Consider the following 24996-nt stretch of genomic DNA (forward strand, 5'->3'; position numbering starts at 1 on the left):
CCCAGAGGAGCAGAGAAACTTGTCCCACGTCTCCGAGGTAGGAGAGAGCCAGCACTGGCTAGAACTCAGGTCCCTGACTCCTGATATAGAAAGATCCCCGGCCCCCACCTAGGCCCCACCTAGGCCATTCTGTAAACTCTTTCAAGACAGGCATTGGGACTTACTCATCTCTGTGTCTTCAAGCTAAGCTCACTGCTTAAGATAAAGACGAAGGAAAGGGTGGCACCTAAGAAGGCATCGAATGCCTGCGTGACATGATGACAAGCACTGTTACAGGAGGTAAATGCACTCGACACTCACAAAACCCCATGTGAAGATCAGAGAAGTTAAGTAACCTGCCAGAAGTCACACAGCTAATAAAAGGCAAATCACTGACTGGTGCCCAGATTGGCCTAATTCTACAGCCCATTCCCACTTTGCCATGCCACCAAGCTCAGCCAGAAAATCAGAGTCGAAGCTACCAAGTCAGTCAGGAACGTCCAGTCACGAGATTTCCCATCAAAATTTAAATCCATACCCCTGAGGTGGATAAACTGACATAAGGAACTCTGTGACCACATTCAATGGGGCAAGAGGAGCAGTGAGAAGGAGGAAAGGAGAAAGCACCGACTGCCTTCCTTAGAGGCCCCCCTCCTTACTAGCTGTGTGACCTTGGGCAAGTCCCTTGACCTCTCTGAGGCTCGATTTCCTCCTGCATGAAATGGGCAGGCTAACAGTGACTCCCTCGGGGTTGTATGACGATAAAATGAGTAATAAAATGAGTACATATTTGTAAAGCACTTAGAACAGTGCATGGCAAATAGCAAAGTACATAAGTGCTTGTTAAATAAATAAAATAACTTGTTATTTCTAAATCTCCAAGCAATGACAGCAGTGGGAATATGGCAACACTTCCTCCTGCTTATGGGACCTCAGCGATGTCTGGAAACCACTCCCTTTGGGAGCAGGGAAGGCCTCTGGGCCCCAGGGGTGGTCACTAGGGGCCTGGCCTCCTCAGGCCCCAGGCAACTCACTACCTACTGACCCTTCACCTCCATGGAGCACGTTCCTCGGTTTCAAAGACTTTCTCCACACCTCATCACACTTCGGAATCCGACCCTACAGGGCAGGTGGAGAGGGATCCTGTCAGATTCGGGAACAGAGGCTCCGACAGGCCGAGCGACTTGGCCAAGGCTGGAAAGCTAGGGGCCAGGGAACCAGGCCCAGCCAGCCACGTGTGCCCCGCCAGGCCATTCCTTTTTTTCTTTTCTGTATATATTTTTAAATATTTTCATTTTGAAACATACTTGAGAAGTTTATACTCACACAAACACATATATCTTAAATGATGATAATAAGCGACCACCTGCATAAGAAATACTGTTGCCTTGGAAATCCCATGTGCTTCTGTTCTTCCGATAATAGCACACCTGCCGATTTATCATAAAAAATGTCAACAGTCACAGAAATCTGTAATATGGGGAATGGAAGGCCTCCCTCTGGCCACTTAATAGTGCAGAGAAGCTCCGCCTAGCACTTTCTGGTGTGACAGGAATGTTCTACATCTGTGCTGTCCAGTGGGGTAGCCACTAGCCATACGTGGCTACTGAGCACTTGAAATGTGGCTGGTGTGGTTGAGGAACTGGATTTTAATTTAATTTAATTTTTAATAGCCATACACATATGCACACACAATATATTAATAAAAATGGGCCCGCCCCATGGTTACGTTCAGCAGGCTCCGCTTCAGCGGCTTGAGTTCGGTTCCAGGGCGCAGACCTACACCACTTGTTGGTGGCCATGCTGTGGCAGGCGTCCCACATACAAAATAGAGGAAGATTGGCAACAGATGTTAGCTCAGAGCCAATCTTCCTCAGCAAAAATAAAAGTAAAAAAGGGTAATTTGTTCCTTCCTCTTTTTTTTTTTTTTGTAAGGAAGATCAGCCCTGAGCTACCATCCATGCCAACCCTCCTCTTTTTGCTGAGGAAGACCGGCCTGAGCTAACACCTTTTGCCAATCCTCCTCCTTTTTTATTTTTTTCTCCTTTTTCCCCCAAAGCCCCAGTAGATAGTTGTGTTATAGTTGCACATCCTTCTAGTTGCTGTATGTGGGACATCGCCTCAGCATGGCCGGACAAGCGGTGTGCCGGTACGCGCCCAGGATCCAAACCCGGGCCGCCAGTAGCGGAGTGCGCGCACTTAACCGCTAAGCCACGGGGCCGGCCCTGTTCTTTCCTCTTAATACATCATGGTCATCTTCCCCATCTTCAATATATATCACTATAGATTGATCTACTTCATTATTTTTAATAATTTATTAACTATTCCATTTAGGGGATACCATACTTGATTTAACCAGTCCCCTAGGGATGGATATTTCAGAAGTTTCTAGTTTTTTGTTAGTGCCACGAATGAGCATATCTGCCAGTCTTGGGGACGCAGGACCGTTTCTGTCAGGTGCATTCTCAGAAGTGGAACCGCTGGGTCAAAGAGCCGGTAATTCTTAGCTTCGCTCTGTGACTAACACCCACCCCCACCACAGCCCAGAAATTGCAGGAAAGGAGTTGCGGGGTCTCGTGCCTGTAGCTCTGAAGAATGAGTGGCTGCTAGAGGCTCTGGAATCTGACAAGCCCTGGTGTCAACACTCATTCTGCCACTAACTGTGGGAGGCAAAAAACTGGCCCCCAAAGAAATATTTACTTCTCAGCCCTCAGAACCTGTGGATATTGCCTTAGGTGGCAACAGAGTGATTAAGGATCTTGAGAGAAGGAGCGCACCCTGGGTTATCCAGGTGGGCCATCAATACAATTACGTGTCTCCTAAGAGGGATGCAGAAGGAGATCGGAGACAGGAGAGAAGACACAGATACACACAGAGGAGAAGGTGATGTGCAGACGGAGGCCGAGACTGGAGAGATGCCGCTACAAGCCAAGGAATGCTGGCAGCCACAAGAAGAAGCTGGAAGAAGAAAGAAAGAGATTCTCCCCCAGAGCCTCTGGAGGGAGTACAATCCCGTGACACCTTGATTCTGGACTTCTGACCTCCAGAACTGTGAGAGAATAAATTTCTGTTTTAAGCTGCCAAGGTTGTGGGAATTCGTTATTGCAGCACAAGAAATGAATGTATTCACTGCATGGCCTTGGACCACTCTGAACTGCAGTCTCTACATCTGAAAAACGAGAACAGGAAGAGTTACCTTGGAGCATTGCTGTGGAGATGAGAAAGATTATTAGGAAGCATTTGACATGGTTCCTGGAACTATGCAGGCACTGGACACAGGTGCAGTGGAGGTTCAGAGCATATGTGCAGAGCCAGGCTCGGTGTCACCACTTCCCATACGACCCGGGCAGGTGACTGAGGGCTGACATGCGAGTCGGATGAGATGATTCAACTAAGGCTTAGAATAGTCCTGGTACGCACGGCAAGGGCTTAATAAATGCTACCTAGTGTCTATTTTTATTACCACCACCACCACCGTGTCAGTCTGCTCAGGCTGCTCTACCCGAATACCACAGGCTGGACGACTGAAACAACGGAAATGTATTTGCTCACAGGTCTGGAGGCCAGAAGCTCAAGATCAAGGTGTGGGCAGGGTGCCTCTCTCCTTGGCTTGCAGATGGCCGTCTTCTCGCTGTGTCCTCACTTGGTCTTCCCTCTGTGTCCACATTTCCTCCTCTTAGAAGGACTCCAGTCAGACTGGATTAGGACCCACTCTAAAGGCCTCACCTTAACTTAATCCCTTCTTTGAAGGCTCTATCTCCAAATACGGTCACATTTTGAGGTCCTGGGGGCTGGGTCTTCAATATACGAAATTAGGGGGGACACAATTCAGCCACCACCACCACCACCACCAGCATCAGCATCACAAAAGGTTCTGTGCCTACTGTCTCTGAGTTAAAGAAACCACGGTGTTTGCTAGATGTTCTCTTCTGAAGGACCAATGCAGTTAACATTTAGAAAAATGTTCTTCTAAATGATTTAAAGGGTTAAGTGTTTGGTGCTTAAAGGGTTCATTATCTGGAAAGCTGGGGTCCTGGACACATGCAGTGCTGTGCCAGTTACCGGGTTATTGGGTGTTATCCCTGGCCTGCTCTCCGAGGCTCACCTCACGGGGGTTTCTTTGAAAACCTCCGCACTCAGGATCCAGGATGTGTTTCTTGGAGAAAAAGAATGCGGTGTCTCGCTTTCTCCTCCCAGCTGCCAGGCCCGGGCACGGGGAGGGGGGCCGAGCCCTGTAGGTCGGGCCAGTGGGCAGAAGGTGGTGCACTCAGTGGAAAATGCAAATGAATTCCACTAAGGCTCCAACCCCTGCCTCTGAAAAGGGAAGTACAATCATGGCACAACTTAAAATAAAGAAGTGGTGGCCATAACGACTCTGAGGCTTCCAGGAAAAAGCCATTCTGAGTGTAAATAACAAAAAAGTCAAAGAAAACTGAGCACACCGTCTGATGGGTCCGCCCGGAAAACGGGGAGAAGCCAGTTCTCAGGGAAACCAGACAGACAGTCCATTTGACTCGTCCCCTCAGAAGCTCCTGCAGGCAGGAAGCCCCGCGAGGCACTCCTTCCCTGGGACGTGAACACAGAAATGAAGAGCCAACGTCCTTCAGAACCGTCAGGACTTAGATACTGTCATTTAACTCAACCGATCCATTCTCTATAACTGCAGCCAGAATCATCTTTATCATCACGACGATGCCGAGAGTGACAGCACCATTTACTGAGCGCCCACTGTGGAGCAGGCTCTCGACATGGATTATCTCAGCGTTTTTAAAATGAATTGAGGGGGTCTTGACCAAAATCCTTTAATGAGATAGATTAGAACAGAGAATATCAGAGTGCATTGCATTTGGGGGAAACGTGTATATTACACATGTACTCGTGTACCGAGTGGAAATGTATCACATATTTCATACTGTAGGTAACACTCAAAACGTGTGAAAGCCCCTGTGTCTGATCTCCACAACGGCCGGGATGCTATCACCATCCCCATCCGACAGAGAAGGAAATGGACGTGCCAAGTGTCTGACTTGTCTGAGGTCACACAGCCTGTGAGAGGCGGCACAGGGACGAGAACCCAACAGTCAGGGCCCACCACACTCGCATCACCCTGTTGCTTCGATGCCTTCAAAGGCTCCCCACAGCTCTTAAATCCCTAAACCCCATGCTCACACCCTCACCTCCCACCACCCTGCACACCAGCTCATTGGCCTTCCTCAGTCCCTCCAATACCTCCTGCTCTTCCCTGCCCCAGGACGTTTACATGTGCTATGCCCTCTGTGTGAAATACTTTCCACTCACTTCTCCAGGCTCAAACCAGCACACCCTTTATCTCCTGTCCTTCACTTGCTCAGAGAGGCCCTCCTTCCCCCCCCGACCCCTGATCAGGTCACATCACCCCATAGAGCACCTGCACCCTCCCGACCTCCTTTGTAGGCTTGTCACAGTCTACCTCAATAAATGACTACAGAATTACTTGTTATTGTTTTTGCGAGGTCCATAAGGGCAGGGACTATGTGTATCCTGTTCTCTTGCAGTGCGTCCCCAGGGCTTGGAGCAGAGCAGGAATGCCACAGATATCTGATGAATGAGCCAATGAACCAGCCACAGGAGAGGCACTACTGGAACCGGGAGCAAGTGTCAGCTCGGAACATTGACACCGAAAGTCACGACGGGCTTTGCCACACGGAAACACCCTGGCATTGACATCTGACAAAGCTGCGTTCAAACCCAGCCTCTACAGCTGATTAGCTGGGTGACCCGGGTAAGCGACTCAGACTCACTGAATCGGTTTCCTCGTCTGAGGATGAGTGTGATCCTCATCTCAGTGTCGTCAAGATGGAATGAGATGACCTAGACCGTGGCCTGGCCCATGGTGGGGGCCCCAAAAATTGTAGCTAGTGTTGCTCTCTGTATAAAACACTGTGTCCTTCACAAAACCCTCATAAACGGCTCCAAAAAGTGATGTCTGCCCGGGGTGTGGGGCCTCGGGCACTCACACATGCCTGGGAGGAGAGCAGTCCAGGACGACTGCCACGGAGGGGAATCTGACAACATCTCCCAGAATGACAAAGGCTGCCCCTCAGGACCCAGCAATTCCAATTCCAGGAAACTTACCCCAGGCACATCGAGGGACTCATGTAACAAGGGTTTCACTACAGCCTTCTCGGTAACAGCAACGGCTGGAAATAACCTGACGCTCAGTGAAAGAGGACTGGCTGTGCCAACCACGGTGTCCCCCACACTGGAGTCCTCTGTGGCTCTAAGAAAGAAGGGGAACTAGGCACTGTGTGGGGTGCTCTCCAGGGGACAGTCTGAGAGAAAAAAAGGCTAAACGCAAAACCATGTGTACATTACGCTACCACCTGCATAAGAAAGATGAGAAAGAGCATTTACATATTTCATTGCACGTCCGTAAGGTTTCTCTGGAAAGACAGCCCAGAAACTGGTAACAGTGGTTTCCCCCAGGAAGGAGCTGGGCAGGAGGGACACAGGGGGAAGAGTTTTCTCTGTAAACTCTTTTGTCCCTTTTGAATTTTGAAACACGAAAATGTATGACTTATTCAAATAAATAAGTAAAAACAACTGCAGCCCTCCCTCCCTGCCTAAGGAAAGAAAGACAAAAAATAAAGGTCATGCGATTCATTCACAGTCACTCCCCTGTTTGGAAGACGTCAGGATTCAAACTCGGCTTCTGATTCCCAGTGCAGAAGTCCATCAATTACAGTCTACTCATTCATTCATTCATTCCTTCAACACAAATTCATTTATTCAGCACTTATTCTACAACAGGAGCTGCCCTGTGTGGAACACATGGGCCCAAAAACACTGTAAGTGAAGAAGATGAAAAGAAGAGCTAATTCCTCTCTTTTTGTGCACCATGGATCCCATGCTGGCCAGAGGCCCAGGCCCGGAGCGTTGCAGGGAGTGGGCAGGACGTGCCCAGGGCGAAGGAGGCGGCCGCTGCTCAGTCCAACCTGGTTTTTGCCATCTCAGGATATAAGCCTGGTTTTGTCAGATCTAAATTTTCCAAGAGAAGCCAAAAATCCAGATTTTTTAAAATGTGACATCACCTTTTAAATCACACTTAAAAATGTGATTTGTAAGTGTTGGCAACTAATTCACCAGGCTGACTAGCACTTTAGGGGCCTAGCAGATAGGTCTGTGACCTTTATTTTACCCCACCACACCTATGACCACCAGCCTTTCACCCAGGGCCTCAGCCAAGTGTAACGTAAGCCGGCACGAACCAGCCTTCGGTCCGTGGCCTGTGGGCTTGAGCAAGTCACTTCCCTTCCCTAGGTCTGCTGACCTATCAGTTCATCAAGGGTTTGGCCCAGCTGATGGCCATGATTATCTATCCACCTCGCCAGCTCTGCATTCAGCCCCCACCCTGGGAGCCCTACAGACCTGGGCACCTTCCAGAGACCAAGTGAGGGGTTAGACCCCGACACAGCACAGACTCAGAACCAGCCCTCAGCCGATGTGTCAGCCCCACCAACCACATCCTCTAGGTGACCGGCCTCCTAACCAACAGCTCCCTGTCTTATCTCACTCCCACCGCACCACTGATTCCTCAGTGGAACCACAAGCACCTCGTTGTATTGAACACACACCCAGACACACTCTTCAGACAGACAGGGCAGCCAGCAGCACCTGGGATTTCGCTAAAAGAAACACAGCAAACAGAAGCCTCCAAGCCAACCTAGGAAATACATCAGGACTCACGCTCCGCGCTCCCCAACCCCCGCCCACTGGACGGAAACCACGTCAGAAGCAGGTTTTCAAGAGCTGTGAGACCACTTTGCAAATCAATTGCCTACGACGGCTACGTTATTATATTTATTGCTGACAAGAAGATACTACCATCAGAGGCTGGCCATGATGGTCAGGATGGTGCCAAGCCTCCACTGGCATCTATCAGCTCAGTTCATTTCCACTTGAAACCAATGAGGTAGGTTTTATTATTCCCATTTTGCAGATGAAGAAACTGAAGCCTGAGAATTAACTTGCCCAAAGTCAGAAGACTAGTAAGAGAGACCAAGAGCCAAATCCTATCTGATTCTAGGGCCTGAGCTCCTAACTCCGCTGTTTTAAACAACACTCGTGTCTGCCACACACAGAGAAGAGAGCTGAACACCACCCCTGGCTTCCCTTCTGGAAAGTCACCAGCAGCTTCTTACCTCGTCCAGCAAGTGCGCTCTGTCTCTTACAAGGAGGCTTCGTTTCTTCACGACACTGACCAAGAGAGCTGCCGTCATCGTGTTTGTTTACCTGTTCACTGTCTGACCAGCCCTGATAGCATGTAAGTTCCTTAAAGTCAAAGGCCTTCCCTGTCTCCTGCGCATCCCACTGCAAGCACAGTGCTGGGCACACTGAAGGTGCCCATCACTATTTCTGAATGATGGAATGAAATGTGGGCCTCCAAGGCACCAGGAGGAGCAGGCTTCCCCTCTCTGAGCGACCGGAATAATTCTCTTTCCAGCTCACTGAACGAGGATCCACCTAAGCATTACTGTACACAGGACCGTGGACCTGGGCCACATGTGTGAGGAATCCAGGGTCTCTCTGCTGGTCAGCAGAGCCTACCAACATGGCCAAGGAGAGGCGCCGGCTGCAAGCACTGTGTGGTTTGTTTTGATTAAGAACCAAACTTCGCAACTCTTAGGAGACAAAAGCTGGCCAAGGCACAGACACTCCTACAAACAAGAAAATGTTAAGGGTCAAGTTTGGACTATGGAAAAGGCTCAACAGGAAGAATGAGACAACTTTCTCAGCGCGCCTCTGGAAACCGAGCGCAGACAGAAGAGTCTGGAGTCCAAATTTGTGCAATAGTAAATATTGACGCAAACAGGATGCGAGCTTGTGTTTATCTCTGCTGAACAGTGTTCGCTAAACGTCCACGGGACTCAGGGCGCAGACAGTTTAGATCCACCTAGCAGTAATTATTTCATCACATCATCATCATTCATCACCCTGGCCTGCAAACCACTGTATAATCACCAGAAAAATCCCCTCCTTTGGTACGAGTTAAGCAAAACTGTGGGAAATAACCACACATCTTATTTACTCATGTATAAGCCCCACTTTGAGTATCGAGTTTCTTGGAGTGCAAATTGTTTGGGTGTGGCCCATAAATGCCATGCAGAGTGATTCGGCAGTGCCTACCAGATGATAAACGGAAAAGTCTAGACGCAGCCGGTAGCCGAGACTGACCATTATGTGAGCAATTACATTTCTGACATGGAACATATATAAAACCCTGGTGGGTGACAGAGCGGTCAGAAGCTACTGTCTGGCAGCCAAGAGTTTTCAGTGTGGGGAAATGTGCTCTAGATTAACATGTGCTGGTGATGAAAAATCAGCTCCACTCGCTCATTGCAGGAACAGGAGGGAATGAATGAGTTTTCATAAGCAAAGGCGATGAAGGGAAGGAAACTTCTCCCCAAGTCATGTAGCCAGGTATACATAACTGGAAAATGGAAGGGGCTATGGGGATCTGACCATTTCGTGGAGGTCATGAGTTCAAGTCCATTCAACAACCAAATGTTAGAAGGCCCACTGTGCCAGGATCTGAGCAGAGGAAGCCGGATGGGGCAAAGCAGAGGAAGGCATCTGCCCCCACGGGGCTCAGGGGCTCACAGGAAATACTCAAAAGTCACGTTACAAATGCAACCCGACACCCAGGGCTGTAGCTGAAGATGGGTAGTTGAGACAAGATTGAGGCAGAAAGGTTAAATCGCCTTCTCGAGTTACAAGGCAAAGATAACAAAAGGTCAACTGAAAAATACCGGTTCTCTATTTTCCTCTAAAGAATATGGACACTGGAGACCAAAAAGGAAATTTGGGGAAGGAAAAACAAGCTTTCATAGATAAAGCTGAACAAGTATCCTTTTTTATCTGTGACAGGCAAAGATAGGATGAAAATATCACATTTCAGCAAATATCTATGAGCACCTACTATCTTGGACACAAAGATGAGCCAGATATGGTCCTACCAATAATAAAGGAAGAAAAAGAGAATAGTAATTTGGTCATGATTACAGAAAAACACAGGAAGGCCTAAAGCAGGGATGGCGACCTCGACGCCTATGGGGCCAGGGCAGGGAACGCAACCACGGCTCGAGGGCCAAGCAGGGCTGTGTGAAACAAAAGAGAACACTCAGTTTTCTTTTCGTTTTTTAAAGAAAAATTGGAAACCTGAGTTTATATGTCTAATCTCCCAATTTTTAAATATCGGAAAAAATACTCTTTTTTTTTTTCAAAACACCATTCAAACCGAAAAAGACCTGTCTGATGCCAAAGTCTGGCCCCCAGGCTGTCAGTTTGAGACCCTTTCGTTAGAGTGACTGGAGAAACAGAATGCACCGCTCGGAACTTCGAGGGCTGGAGGAAGGATGAGGCAAGAGTGTGACAGTCACTGAGGCAGGCCTAAGGGAAGATGAATCCAGCCCTGGCAAGAATAAACAGGTGACTGAACCAATAAAACAAAACTCCAGAGGCCTATGGTACGACACTCACCACTAACATGTGCACAGCACTTGACGGTTTCCAAGCCCATTCTCGTGCCATCTCGTTAGATCTCCCCAACAACACTATGGAGTAGGCATCGCTATCTGCCTAACTCGAAAGGGAAGAATTTTGCTTCAGAGGACGTGAGCAACTTGCATGCTGTCCCATGGCTATGGGGAGACAGCACCGGGACTCAGGCTAGAACCTGTGCTTTTCCAGAATGTCAAGGAGAGAACTACAGGCTACTGTACTTTCTAGACATCTTCCAGATGATTCTGATGTACAGCTAGGCTTGCTAACACTGGTCTAGACCGATGTTCTCAACCAGGGGTGCCTTTGTCCCCACTTCCCCCAGGAGACGTCCTGCAGAGTCTGGAGGCATTTGGGGTTGTCATAACTGTGGGAGTGGGGGTGGAAGGTGCTATGAACATCCAGTGGGTGGAGACCAGGGATGCTGTTAAGCATCCTACACTGCACGGGACAGCCCCACAACACAAAATTCTCCAGCCTGAAACGTCACTAGGGCCGAGGGCTGACTCTGATCTAGACTTGGGTGTCTGGCTACTTACCCTGTAATCTGAGAATCAGCGGAATTACCATCACCTGGGAGCTTGTTAGACATTCAGGCCCCAACCCAGACCCACCGAATCAGATTCTGTGGTTGAACAGGATCCCAGGTGATTCGTATGTACTTTAACAAGCACTTCTCTAGACCATGCTTCCTTGGCCATCACGGAATTTTAGAACAGAAAGGAACCCTAGCAGTGGGCCAATCTCACTATTTTGTAGACAGGAAAACTGAGGCCCAGAGCAACTGAGCAATTCGCCCACAGTCACACAGCTTGCTCACAGCAGAGTCACAATCAGATTTCAGATCTCAATTTCCTGACCTGTGTCGTCTCTAAGATGCCAGTTAGGACCAACGCATGGTCCTACATGCGTTGAGAGTTCCAACAACTCTCCTCTCTGCACAGTTGATACCAACCTCTGGGGGTGTCCTGGGGGCTTTTCCAAAGCCTGAAGGGAATCGATTGTCCTGCTGGTCAAGAATTTTTTTTTTAATTATCTCAGAACACCACAAAGGATTACTATGTTTACCCACTAATTTTGCGTCCAGACATTTTACAGTGAAAGTGGTTGCAGAGCCCCCACACGGGTGGACTCCAGCAGCCAGCAAGCTGTAGCCGAGTTCTCCAACGTGACGGCAGCCGCTGACCTGGTCTCCCCCAGAGACATTTGGGGAATGATGCTGACCCAGTTCCAGAGAAGTATTTAGAATTAAACAGCAAGCGTAAAAGGGTTTACACGGAGGATTTACACAGCTGAGGTCAAGAGCAGGTTGTGACAGGATTTGGGACAGCTTAGTTCAGAATAATACAGACACACATCAGAGCCCTTGCTGGATTTTTGCCCCCAGTCTTTGGGAAGAAGAAAAAAACAAATTCTGTCAGCTTTTCTCCCAGGCTCAGCTTCAGCGGACAAATACTCTAGTTCCCGAGCATTCAAGGGAGCCCAAATGGCGGTCCCTTAATCCTCGAGTTTGCTAGAAACCTAACTGCTGGCACAGATGCCCTCAACAAAACACAGAACTCGGCCTGTGTCAAAAAGTACCAGCAAAGCTGGAGAAAGTTCTGGAACAAGTAAAGAGAGAGGCAAGGAACTGGAGGTGTTGCTGGCGTTTGGCAACCAGCTAAAGTGAAATCAGAAGACTGACGAGTGCGTGAGAGAAATCTTCTCTTTACACCTCAAAATTGGGAAGGAAAGAGAACAAAAGCCTAGAGAGGTAAATACATGATTTTATGCAGCGTATGATTATATGCAAAATGCATTGTACAAATAATTATGATAGGGTGTCTGGGCAGTGGCGAGGGTACACGTCGACCAGGTTTTCCCAGAGGCCACGGTGAGAAGAGGGAGAGCGAGATCTTCTGGTGAGTTCCACCGCTCTCCAAAACCCTTCTAGGCACCGTTCACCCATGAGCACACCAGGGCCGGGACCAGGGCAAGTGAGGCAGTCTCCCTCAGGGCCATGCCCTTGACCTCTGCACCCCCACACCTCGCCTGCCTCACCCCGTCCCCGCCCCAAGGTGCACACACACCCACTCTGATAAAGAATACTCCTGTAGTTTGGACTCAAAGCTCACACACAGAGTCAAGGTGGCTGACTTTCATGCCAGGCCTGTTCTTTTACTACAGAGAAATGAGCAAGCCATCTTCCATCCAAAAATCTTCACACAGATGTCCCGAGATTTCTGACCAAGGACTCAGTTAACCGGTTTGCTCTGCAGAGGCTGCCAGAGCCACTGACGTTGGCTATGTGCTTCTGCTTTTTAGTGAAGCCAGTATATCACGATATCATTTACTATCCTGCTACAGAAATGTAATATTTTTAAAAGGGGGAATGTCTTCTACACATTTGAAGAATATAAAAAAGCAAAACCCCAGAATATGTTAGAGCTGGAACTATCAGGGGATAAAAAAAAAAGTCAGCTTAAATTTAATAGACCGTTTAAATTCCTAGTTGACGGTAATTAGAGAGCAAGCAGCATTTCTTTAAATGCTGCTAGACAGAACTTAATCCAATTTAGGTAATCACTAACCTTTGCTTTTTTTTTCTCTCTCTCTCTCCTCTAAATGAAATCCAAGGATTGACCTACAAAAGCCATAAACTGGCAAAGCATAAGAAAACAATATTTAAAGAGAGAGAGATGGGATGCCTGTTACCTCAAAGGGCCAAGTCCAATTAAAACGGAAACAGGTCTCCCGGGCTCCCTAATTTATATCGACTATAACCTGGCGATTCTAACCGGGCATCTTCACAACTGAAGGCATTCCAAGGGAGGTGGAGGTGCCTCCTCCCCACTTTTCCCCTCTGGGCACCTCCTGTCGCATGCCCGTCGCCAGGCCTTGCTCTGCAACGTGACAGCCATCCTGTGCCAGCCCAATGCTAGTAGTTCTCTATGTACACAACATCTACAGGGCCTCTCTCCTTCCACGGAATAACTACTGTCAGAATTATCCAGACTGTCCCTTCAGTTCCTCCATTGTCCCCTCACTTTAGAGCTCCTGCACTGCTCTGGTATCAACTTCTGATCCAGAAACTTTCACTGAACCACTAGGACCTTCTTGAGTACTTGAGACCCTGGGTTCTTCATGGAAGATGTTCAAGAATAGATATCAAAATGTACTGGAAAGAACAAGGGGCTTAAGTTAATGGCTGTGTGACATGAGGAAAGTAATTAACCTCTCTGAGCCTCCATTTTACATCCTAATACAGAAAAGAATATCTACCTGCTCCGGCTTTTGGGAGGCTCAAATAACATTACCATGGCTGTACCTGGCTCACAGTAGTTGCTCAATAAATTAAGTTGGCTTGTTTGTTTTAACTGTACAAGTTTCAAAGTAAACCTTGGATCCCTAGCCCTTGACAAAAATGTGAATTAACGCAGGTTCACCTCTGATACCTCTCATTGCCTTGCATCATATATAGTCCCAACCTCCTTCCTGGCTCCAGAGTGGAACCTTCCCTTGAAAACAGCGCCTTCCGCTTCTCAGGGTACCACTTTTTGCTCCCAAATTCCTAACCCCGCACCACCTACAAAATCCTCAGAATAGTTCACGTCCAACTTTCAGCAACTGAGATATTAATTCACACTGACTTCTTAACAAATGATACATTCTATAAGCATTGCTTTTAACAAGCATTTACATTTTGCATATGGAGAGGCAACTCTACCGAACAAGGTTCTAATGACACGTAGGGATCTTTCAGAGGGGCTTGTACTCTATTTCGCAAATCAATTCTGTACTGGTCTAGCTCTACAAAAAAAGATTTAAAGGCTGCAATTCAAGAAATATTTCAGTACATTTTACCTTGTACAAGGCAATACAAAAGGAATGACAACAGGAAATATACACATGCACACCTACAAACCTTAGGATAGAGAAATAATGAAGACATACACAAAGTCCTGACTGGATTCAATTTTCTACAGATAAATGGTTTAAATGTTGCACATAGATTGTCAAGAACAAACTGCAGATTATGACATTTAGGTCTGGATTGCCAGCATGGAATTTTCAGGTAGCAGTGTAACAGATTTCTAAAGACAAGACTAGGATTTTTTTTCAATAATTGGGCCACTCTGTGATGTGACATTAAAACAAAAAAAAAGAAAGAAGGCACCAAGTTAATCAACTATAAGATGAGCTCATCAACAACTGAGGGAGGAAGGGAAAGACATCTCCAGTAGAGGCTGGCACTACAAGCCTGCCTTAACAGAGCTGGAACCCATTCTCAGCTCCACCCTGTGTGTGTGTGGACAAACTAAGTTCTCTAACCCTCAGTGGGCTCAGCTATATAACGCAGATATAATAGTACCTACCTCATCAATGTTTTGGTGCAGATTATATAATACTATCAAAGTCTCTTGGTGCACAGTTTAAGACATAATGAGACCTCGAGGGGTGGTTGTCCCCTCCCCTTTTTTAAAATAAAGGGCATATTTTTGTAATGTTCAAACACAGACCATTATTGAAATCTCACCCGTTGAAATAAACATACATCCATGACCCTCCGGATCTGAAAGAAATAAGGTCTCCTCATTGAGAAACAAGCTAGTCCAAGCCCTTGAGAAATAAGCTGGTTAGACTAGCTTATTTCTAACGCCTATCTTTCTTTTTTGTTACACTATTAATGGTTCTAGCTGTTAGAAGCATCAATAAAATGCTGAAAAGACAATAGTTGGGGTTGGAAAAACCGAAGACGACTTTGTGGACTCACCAAGCAGTTTCCCTTACTTTTTGGACTGACTAAGCATTGTTTCCCTTATCTGCTACATTCTACAGGAGATGCTCTGAGAGCACCCTCGGCCGGATTCTAGGGCTCAGTACTGCAGCCAGAGAAGACGGACAGCCAGGTCCCAGACAGCAGCGCTGCGCCCTTCTCAGTCGGTCGTACGGGAACCTCACCAGGGCTAAATTTAAAACTTGGCTAACTCAGTTTCTGCAAGCTCCATTTCCCCTCCTGACCCACTTGCTGCTTCGCGTTGTCAATAACAGTGCCTTCCACCCCGAGAGCAATTTACCAGAGCGCAGCACTATGACATTTTGCAGCAAGTAGGGCAATGAAATGTCATGACTGCAACCCACGGTGGCCAGGATCACCAACGCCAGGGCCGAAAGGGCAGTCTCCGGGTCTGGACAAGCGCGCACCCTTTGGTGGGGGAGGGGGTCAGAGGACGGAGACAATCAGGGCTGTTGGCGTCCTTGACTGCTTTGGTCCTCTGCGTGGATCACTTGAATTTGCACGTATCGTCTGGGCAACAGGTCCAGAACTCCGCCCCAGCAGGGATGCCCGGAGACTCCAGCTCAGAGCTTTTTCCATGCGAGTCCCCAGAGCAGACGTGCCGCTGAGCAGCGGCGCGTGAGCCTTCCGTCTTGTGGGGCGCATCGCAGTAATTGAAACCTTGCATACCGCAGGATTGCAGTGGCGTCTATAAATACTCATCGCCTTACTGCTGACAAACAAAACGCGGGCTCCCGGCACCGCGGGGGAAGAGGCGGCGGCATGTGACCGAGAGCAGGGGCTGGGTACAACAGGGGGAAAACCCTACTGCCAACCAGGGAGGCACCCCGGAGCCAATTCCTGAAGCACAGTTTGCAAGTACACAGCCCGGTGTGACCAGGGGCGGGCGCCCACAGGATAAGGGGCAGAGGGCTGGGAAGGGAGAGTCTGAGCCCCCGGGGCGGGGGGCCTAGAGCGCCCCCTGCGCGCAGTGAGCACGCCGTGCGCGCACAGTAGGCGCGCTGGGAAGCCTCGCCAAATGGAGGGCGGGCGGGAAAGATGCAGCGGGAAGGGGATGCCGCTGGCCGGGAGAGCCGCCCGCCCGCCGGTCTCCCCAGGCTGCGCCCGGCCCGCCCCAGTCGGCGGAGCGCGCACGTCCAGCGGCGCGCGGGACAAAGCGGCTGCCTTCCCTGCCCTCCCCTCCCACGCTCCCTCCAGAAAAGAGGGGACGGCAGGAAAAGATGAGCTGTTTCGGGGCGCCGAGTCGCCCGCGCCCGAGTGGGTCAGCTTACTTTAGATTTGCCCCTCAGGCCGGGGGAGAACGAGAGAGACAAACAAGCAAACTTTCTTTTACGATCTCCTGGCTCAGCCTGGGTCCCACGATCGGCGGCATCCCCCATCCCACCCACAGGGGTCCCTCGCCCACCCTAAGCCGCCGAGGCGGGCTCAGCTTCCCCCCTCCCCACCACGATGGGCGCTAGTCCGGTGCTCTACGCCTGCCGGCAGCTTCCGATCGATGGGGCGATCCTCAACCATGCGGGGGTCCCCACCTGGTTGCCCCCAAATGTGACGCTTTCCCCAAGCCCCGCTTCCCTGTGCCCCGCCGCACTGTGCCTGTCGTGCCCGGCGATTTTGTTCCCAATTCTGTGCCGTTGCTGAGCCTGCGACTCTAGCCCCTCCCGGGGACTTCCCCCTCACCCCCTTGGGGTCCCGGGGGTGAGTCACCTCGAGTCGCGCACACTCGCAGCTCGCCTCCGCGCGCCCAGGAAAAAGTTTCCGGTCTTCCCGGGAAAGTTTTCTCACCGGAGAGAAACGAGCGCCCTGGATGGCTCTCGCCGCCCGCTCTGCCCAGCTCTCCCTCCGCCCTCCTCTCCCAGCTCTGCCCTCTGCGGGGTCCGCTCCAGCCTCGGGTCCTCCCCGGCGGAGTCAACCAACGCGGCGGCCGCGGAGCTCCCGGGGCCGGGCTGGTGACACGTTTCCCTCCTCTCTCATCTTACGGCCTCCTCCCCCCTCCTCCCCCTCCCCCTCCTCCTCCCACTTTTCCTGTCCTGTGCTCATCGCTTTAGTTTCTCTCCAATGGCCCCCACCCTACCCCACCTCACCCCATCCCACTCCTCCCCTGCAGCAACTCTCACCCTGTTGGGGGTGGTGGGGGGAGGGGGCGCCTGCACTTACATCCAGTTCAACAATTTCAGGAAATCCAACTCTGACTTGAAAAGCGGGGGAGGATGCAACAGGTCAAGGGAACTCTGTGCTGTGTTTCCCTCACACAGGACGGACGAGATGGCCCCTCTCCACGACGGGATCTCCCCCCTCGTCCCCCCACGACGGGAAACTCTACCAAGAAGCCAAGGGGCTGATTCTAGGACTCATTAGGGGACTAGAGCCTGGGACTTTCGTTGTTGTTTGAAGGAACAGTCCCCAGGCCAATTTCAGGAGAAGTTGTTTTAAGTGCACTAATAAAAATATAATTCCGGTGAAGTCTCTCCCTTAGATTTGCAAAACTCTTTTAAAGCTCCCAAGTTCTCTTTCCAACCGAAGGTTTAGTGAATTGGAGGGCCCTTCAAAGTTTGAAACAACAGAAAACCAACCAATCCCCAAATTAAAAACAATGTAAAATTATTTTCAAAACTTTTTTTTTTTTGCAGGTGTTAAGAATTTGATGCAGCTGTTTTCAGGACTCACTGGCTTGCTAGTTTCACCCTATGGTTGAGCAGGAAACACTTTAAAAATGCTGCCGGCTCACACATCACACTTAGCCTTTGAAACCACAGTGACATTTGCTGAAGAAAAGACGTATGTGTCTTTTTATGTCAAAACTGAGAAAAAATTTGTCTTTATTTTGGTCACTGTGACCTTACAAAACCTGTGTAAGGACTGCTGGGGGGGCGCAGTTAATAGAGCTCTGGGTGCCTCACTTAGATAAAGTGCCCCACTTCAGATAAAGCTAAAGTATTCTCAACACAAACCCCAAGAGACACTAAGTCTCATCCCAGGAATCAAGTGCAATGAAAGGGAGGAGGTTCGAGGCCTGTGCCTGGGAAAGAAAAGCTCCAGGGGGCAGTGAGTGGGGAGGGGACTTGAGAGATGGCTTCAAGGCAACTGTGCTGAGGATTTAAGAGCCAAAGCCTGGGGCCAGTAGGTCAAGGTTTGTAGACCACCTCCTCCTCTTACTAGCTGCCCGTCTTAGCCAAGTCTGTTAACTGTGCTATGCCTCAGTTTACTCCTGTGAAATGGGGAGCAACATAGTAGCTATCTAAGTGAAATAAGGCAGAGAAAGACAAATACGGTATGATTTCACTCACATATGGAAGATAAACACAGAGATAAGGAGAACAGATTGGTGAGTACGAGAGCTGAAGGGGGTCGGGGGAGGGCGAAAGGGGTGAAGGGGCACATGTGTCTGGTGACAGATGGAAACTAGACTATTGGTGGTGAACACGATGCAGTCTATACAGAAGCTGAAATATAATAATGTACACCTGAAGTTTACAGTGTTATAAGCCAATATGACCTCTGTAAAATAAAAACTGAATAAATATAAATTTAAAAAGTAGTAGCTATCTCTTAGGATTGTGATGAGTATTTAATGACTTCATACAGGGAAAGGGCTTAGAATCTCTGCTGGGATTCAACAGATATTAAGCTATTATTCTTACTACTATTATCCTGCAGGGCTGGGCAGTGAAAAGGGAGCTATTTCTGCACAGCTGCAGGAAGACCGATTTGGGAACATTCATTCTGCATTGCTGACTCCCTCAGCTCCTTCAAGTGTTTGTTCAATGAGGCCTAGCCTATTCGGTCTTTGTAAAATTATAACTCCCTCCTCCCTCCCAGTCCCCCTCATTCAGTTCTACTTTTTCTTTTTTGCATTGCCTCTATCACCTTGTAACATATTACATGATTTACTTTTTAAAAGAAATTTATCGTCTCTCTCCCACCACCTCCTCCTTCCAGGCTAAAACATCAGCTCTCCAAGAACGTGGATTTGTTCTGCTCACTGATACTGCCTAAGATCCTAGAACAATGCCTCGCACATAGTAGGCACCCAGTAAATATCGCAGGAATGAATCCATGAACGGGGTTGTTTAGCAAATATACGCTGTAGTGACTGCCTATGGTGGGTTGGGCACTGTGCAATAAGAAAAAAACTGAATCACCAGGCCTGTCCAAGGAGGAAAGAGGCTGCCTCTGGAAGAAGTGCACTCCCTGGAAAAGAGAAGCAGTACAGTGTAGGTGGGTGCCAGTCTAGTGGGGGTGCCATAAAAGAGAATTCAGGACTGGGAGGGAGGTGTAAAGAGGTTAACGTCTCTTCTAACCCTGAGAGTTGCTAATTTTGTAAACAGAATTTTCTTAAAATGAGAAGTAACCAACATGTTGGTGTAAATCAGAGCTTTCTCTAAATACCATTCATACCAATATATTATACTTAACACCACCCAAACTTTTACTGAAATTATAAATGTCGGTGGAACATTGCCTTTTCTTATAATAAACAGAATTTTGTTAGGAGAAACCAATACAAATCATTCTATTTAAACACTCATTTGGAGGAGGAGGAAATTCTATGTCTTTATTAGACCGATCAGGTACACAGCTTGCCATGGCCACAGCCTCTGAAATGAAAGTTGGTTCAATCAAGACCCTTGCTGAAAGGGTAGGCCTTAGGCAGCCCCTCTAAGACCAAGGGCGGGCACCTGACCCAAATGCAGCTAATCCACAGATTTGTTCTGTGACAAATTCTGGCCCCAAAAAGTTACACTGGGCCAATCAGATTCCATTTCAGGACTGTGAACACACACACACACACAACACGCACAGCTAGTATGCAGAACAAAAGCTGAAAGGTCATGACTTTATCTGAACTCTAGATTCTAGAAGCTGCAGATTGGCTGCTTGTGGACCAGCTAGATGTATATTAGATGCATATTGTTTGAACCCCATGGTGTCAACATTTTTTAAATTACTCACCAATGTGTAAAAATCAGAAAACTTCAGGCAAAAATGTGGATTTACAGCTTGCCTTGAAAAATCTGGAAGACCAGGCATTGATATGCCGCCAGCCTGCACGGCCATGATTAACTGGTGCCACGGTGTTTCTGTCTCCTGCAGACAGGGCACAGTTTCCAGTCTGCCACAGTCCCAGCCACTCCCTACTCCCTGCTCCTCTTGTTCCCAGCCTGCTTCACCCGCTCCCGCCACCCCTGATGTGGTGAGAGAAGGATGCTGGCGCGGAGTTCGAAGGGGCCGGAGCTCTGAGTAAGCAGGAATTATGCAAGAGAATGGCATGGCTTCAAACCTTTTTTTCTCTGGCAAGAGAATGCATTTTTTAAACAAAACCTTGCTTGGAATCGCAAAATGTGAACGCTCCTGAGGTAAAGGAAGCTATGGGGTAGCTATGGAGGCAAGTGGACATCAAGACAGGGAGTAGGGGAGGCCTCCCTGGGGCTGCCTTGGGATCACCCACCATCCAGCTCCTGCTCTCCCAGAGGCCTCTTATTCTACTTTTCCTTTGTTCCCAGGACACTGCCTGCCCACCCCATCGCCACTGCTCCTGCCTACCCCAAAAGCCTAATCACACCAAGTTCAGGAGGGGTTAGGTGACTTGCCCAAAGTTAGACACAAGCAGGAGAGGACAGGGCAGGGATCCCTGAGGCCAATTCAGTGCTCATGTACTACATTCCACTCCCTTTTGGGCTGATTAGCTGCCTCCACTTCTGAATAATAGTTAAAATCATTTCAATTTACAGAATCGTAGCATTTAATGTCTTAATAATTTGGTATACAAGAGGTGTGAAATAAATGTCTGCTGAATGTAGGTGTTCAAGGTCTGATCTCCAGTTCGGACCTCCTTCTATGATACCTCCATATCTCATACCATGTCATAAAAATGTCACATTCCAATAAAGAAAAGCATCATATCCTTCCGTGAGTTTTCTCCTTTTTATGGATGGAAAAATGGAGGCCCAAGAAATCCAAGATCTGTTGCTAAGTGCTGGTACAGATCTTGTAAGGGGCACAGATAGGTCCCCCCGGCATGTGCAGAGTTAGAACACACAGTTTTTCAGGTTCTCAGAGCTCTGGTCATAAAATAAGTTAATGTAGTTACTCATGATGAATACCAATCTAGATATAGAACTTGCGGAAGCCCTCAGTATGCATCCACCCATAAAACAGGACCATTTGAGAAAAAGCTGAGCATCATTTAACACCAGGTGTAAAATCAGCGACCTTTGGTACAGCAGGAAAACCTAACACACGAAGGAAAACAATCTTGCCCTCCTTCTGCCCTCTGTTTAACTTCCACAATAGAAAAACTGAGAAACTTGAAGTTCGTTTTTTGGAAGAATTTTGGATGATACAAACAAAAAGTTGTTTTTGTCCTTTTCATTCTTTTTTTGATAGCAATGGGGTGTTTCTGGTATGTTGGTTTTTACTCTCTTTTCTGTCTTTTGGTGTTGGGGAGTACCTGCCCTCCACTCTGAAGGGGCTGGTATTTAATTCAACCTGAATGTATTTGGAGAATAACTTGAATGAGCAGATCTTAAAAGTGAAAAAAACTGGCAATCCTACATGAATTTTCCCTGGATAATCCAGATTTCAATTTTTCTTTCCCACAGTTCCAAGTCAGTCAGTTTATCGGCAAATATTGAGTGGTCACTTATTGGTGTCTAGGTCTGGAGATGCCACAGTCAACAAGAAAGACAGTCTCTACCATCAAGGGGCAGAAAACAAACAAGAAATATGGAACGCAACATGTAAGGAGGTAATTTCAAGTACCCATCTGTGCTACGACAAGGGTAAAGTGGGGTACCAGAGTGACTGGAGGGAAGAAGGGAAGTACTTTATTGAGGGTCATCAGGGATGGTCTCTCAGAGAAGGTAGCGTTGAAGTTGAGATTTAAGTGATGAAAAGAGGCACCCATAGGAACAGAGAAACATTCCAAACAGAAGAAATGGCCAGTACAGAGGCCTTGAGTCAAGAAGAGGCTTGGAAGTTAGAGGGATAAAAAGAAAGCCAGTATGGTTGAAGCATAGCAAACAGGCAGAGAGGTGAGGTCCAAGAAATAGATACAGTCAGGTCATATGGGACCTGGTAAATCATGCTGAGAGTTTGGTCACAGTGGGAAGTCATTGGAGGGTTTAAGTAGAAAGTAATGTGATCTGATTTCTGTATTAGAAAGATCTCTCTGGCTGATGTGTGGTGGATGAACTAGAAAAAGGGCAAAAGTGAGGGAGGCAGTCCCTTTAAGGAGGTGGCCACAGTAGACCAAAGAAGAGAAGATGATGCTTGGATTAGATTTGGAGCAACAATGTTTGTAAAACATTATGGAATTAGAGATAGTGGGACTGCCTGATGAATTGGATTGTGAGGAAAAGATAGTAGTCATGGATGATGCTTCAGTTTTTTGTTTGCGCAACGGAATCAATAGTGGTGTCATTTACTGAGATGGGAAAGACAGGATGGAGAGTGAAGCTAGATGAGGAATCAATAGTTCGGCTTTAGCCATGTTAAGTTTGAAATGCCTGATGGGGGAGCCAAGCAGAGATGTCAGACATTTGAACATCTGAGATGGCATCGGAGGCTGGAGAGAGAAATTTGAGACCTCTCAGTGTATATAGATGGTACTGAAAAACCAAGGGACTAGGTGCGATGCCTCGGAGAGTGAGTATGGATGGAGAAAGAAGTCAGGAAGACTAGAAGAGTCTAGTAAAAGAAGAGGAACCAGCAGAGGAATAGAGAGAAACGAGTTGCAAATGAGATGGGGAAATCCAAGAGAGTGTGACATAGAAGCCTAGAAAAGAAAGTATTTCAAGAAGGAAAGATCAGTCAAGTATGTCCAGTGTCACCGAAAGGTCAAGTAAAATGAGAACAGAGAATTAACTTTTCTTTGGCAAAACGTAGGTCATTGGTGACCTTGATGAGGGTCCTTTCAGTGGAGTGATGTGGGAGGAAACCCCATCAGAGTGGGCTGAGGAGAGAAAGAGAATGGGAGAAATGGAGACAGAGAATACTAACAACTCTTTCAAAAAGTTTTGTTATGAAGAGAAGCAGAGAAATGGGGCTGTACCTGGAGGGGATGTGGGGTCAAGAGAAAGTCTGTTGATTTTACAGTCATGAGTGGCTTAACGATGGAAATACATTCTGAGAAATGCTTTGTTAGGGGATTTCATCATTGTGTGAATATCATAGAGTATAACTTACACAAACCTAGATGGTGTAGCCTACTATACACCTGGGTTGTATGGTACTAATCTTATGGGACCATTGTCATATATGTGGTCTGTCGTTGACTGAAACGTTATGCGGCACATGACTGTATTTTTAAATGAGTAATAAACAGTAAGGCATATATATATATACGTATACATATACATATATATATATATACGTATATATATATATAGTCTTTTTTTTTGGTGAGGAAGATTGGCCCTGAGCTAACAGCTGTGCCAATCTTCCTCTATTTTGTGTGTGGGTCGCTGCCACAGCATGGCCTGATGAGTGGTGTAGGTCTGTGCCTGGGATCCGAACCCGTGCACCCAGGCCGCCGAAGCGGAGTGCACCGAACTTAACCACTATACTACCGGGCCAGCCCCAATAAGGCATATTTTGAAGGCTGATGACAATTATCCAGTAGAGAGGGAAATTGATTTGTGTCCCTACTCACAGTCCCGTGGGAGGATGTAGGGGGAAATAAATGCTCTCATTGAGCATATTCTCCAAATGTGGCACATTGAAACACATTTTAAATGCAATAAATTGACATGTTGAGACTACGATAAAATGATGTTAGAGGAAGCAATGTGGAAGTAAGACATTAACATGCACAGGGAAGGTTCTCATATCAGGGCTTCTGCATTGCACAACTGCAAGGAACATAAGTCACTTGGGTTATAGTATGAATGGTGTCTTCTGGAATTGTGCAATATGGCTGACTTGACCTAAAGATTCTTTGGGCTAGCTGGTCCACCAACCAATTATTGGTGCAGATCCATCTCCAAACTTTCTCTGCTGATGTAGGAATCTGGCTATATACATCAACCCACTCACCACTGCCACATCCAAAGATATCAACATCATATTGTTCAATTCATCTCTCAGAAGGCCTTTTCCATCCGGAAGCAATGGAAGACGTTCATGGCAAACCACATATCCCAGTTTTTGTGTCACAATGTAAGATCAGCACATACTCAGTCCATCTCAGTGCCTTCAGGCAGGACTGAATGGGAAACATTCCGAATAAATAGTCAAAGTTGTTCCAAAAAATGTTTTTTAATTTTCCTCAGTCATTGTAACAGGCATTTGGAATGCCTGCCCAGAACATACCCTTTTTCCCAGGAACCATCACACACCTCAGATTCTGCAGGATGGGGCAGTGGATCATCCTGTGACCTGGGAGTGGGCACCTGACCCAAGAGCAGGTGAGGAGCACTAGACTATTCTTTAAGAATTCAAATACCATATAAGACGGCTGGTCTCCTGGCGTCATACCTCCCCCAGCAGGAGCTGGCTGGGTGTGCTCCTGGCTTCCTGGCAACACCCACCGCCTTGTCACTACTCGCTGCCTTCAAGTAGTCAAGACTAGCCTCCCAGTGGCCTTCCATCAATGTCTCTCCATCAACGTGAGAAGCCAAGGCTCAAGGTTACCGTTAATCCCCCAGACTGTCATCACCACACAGCCTTCCCATTCCCATTTATGACCTGTCTCCCAGCCCTTC

At 47.8% G+C, this 24996-nt stretch overlaps 1 protein-coding gene across 2 annotated transcripts in view; it reads right to left on the reverse strand.

Annotated features, from left to right (window-relative positions):
• The window catches only part of PRR5L (proline rich 5 like), a 73310-nt gene extending 56070 nt beyond the window's left edge, over positions 1-17240 (reverse strand). The window contains exon 1 of one of the 2 annotated variants that reach the window (XM_087423124.1): positions 17078-17240. The gene's annotated coding sequence lies outside the window, so the exon portion shown is untranslated. Of the gene's footprint in view, positions 1-16999 lie in introns of both variants that reach the window. The other variant, XM_004436872.3, reaches the window with a different exon arrangement.
• Positions 17241-24996: the final 7756 nt, after the last annotated feature.

This window comes from Ceratotherium simum, chromosome 34, assembly GCF_057802395.1.
Source record: "Ceratotherium simum simum isolate JZ-2026a chromosome 34, ASM5780239v1, whole genome shotgun sequence".
In the NCBI taxonomy this organism is placed as follows: Eukaryota; Metazoa; Chordata; class Mammalia; order Perissodactyla; family Rhinocerotidae; genus Ceratotherium; species Ceratotherium simum.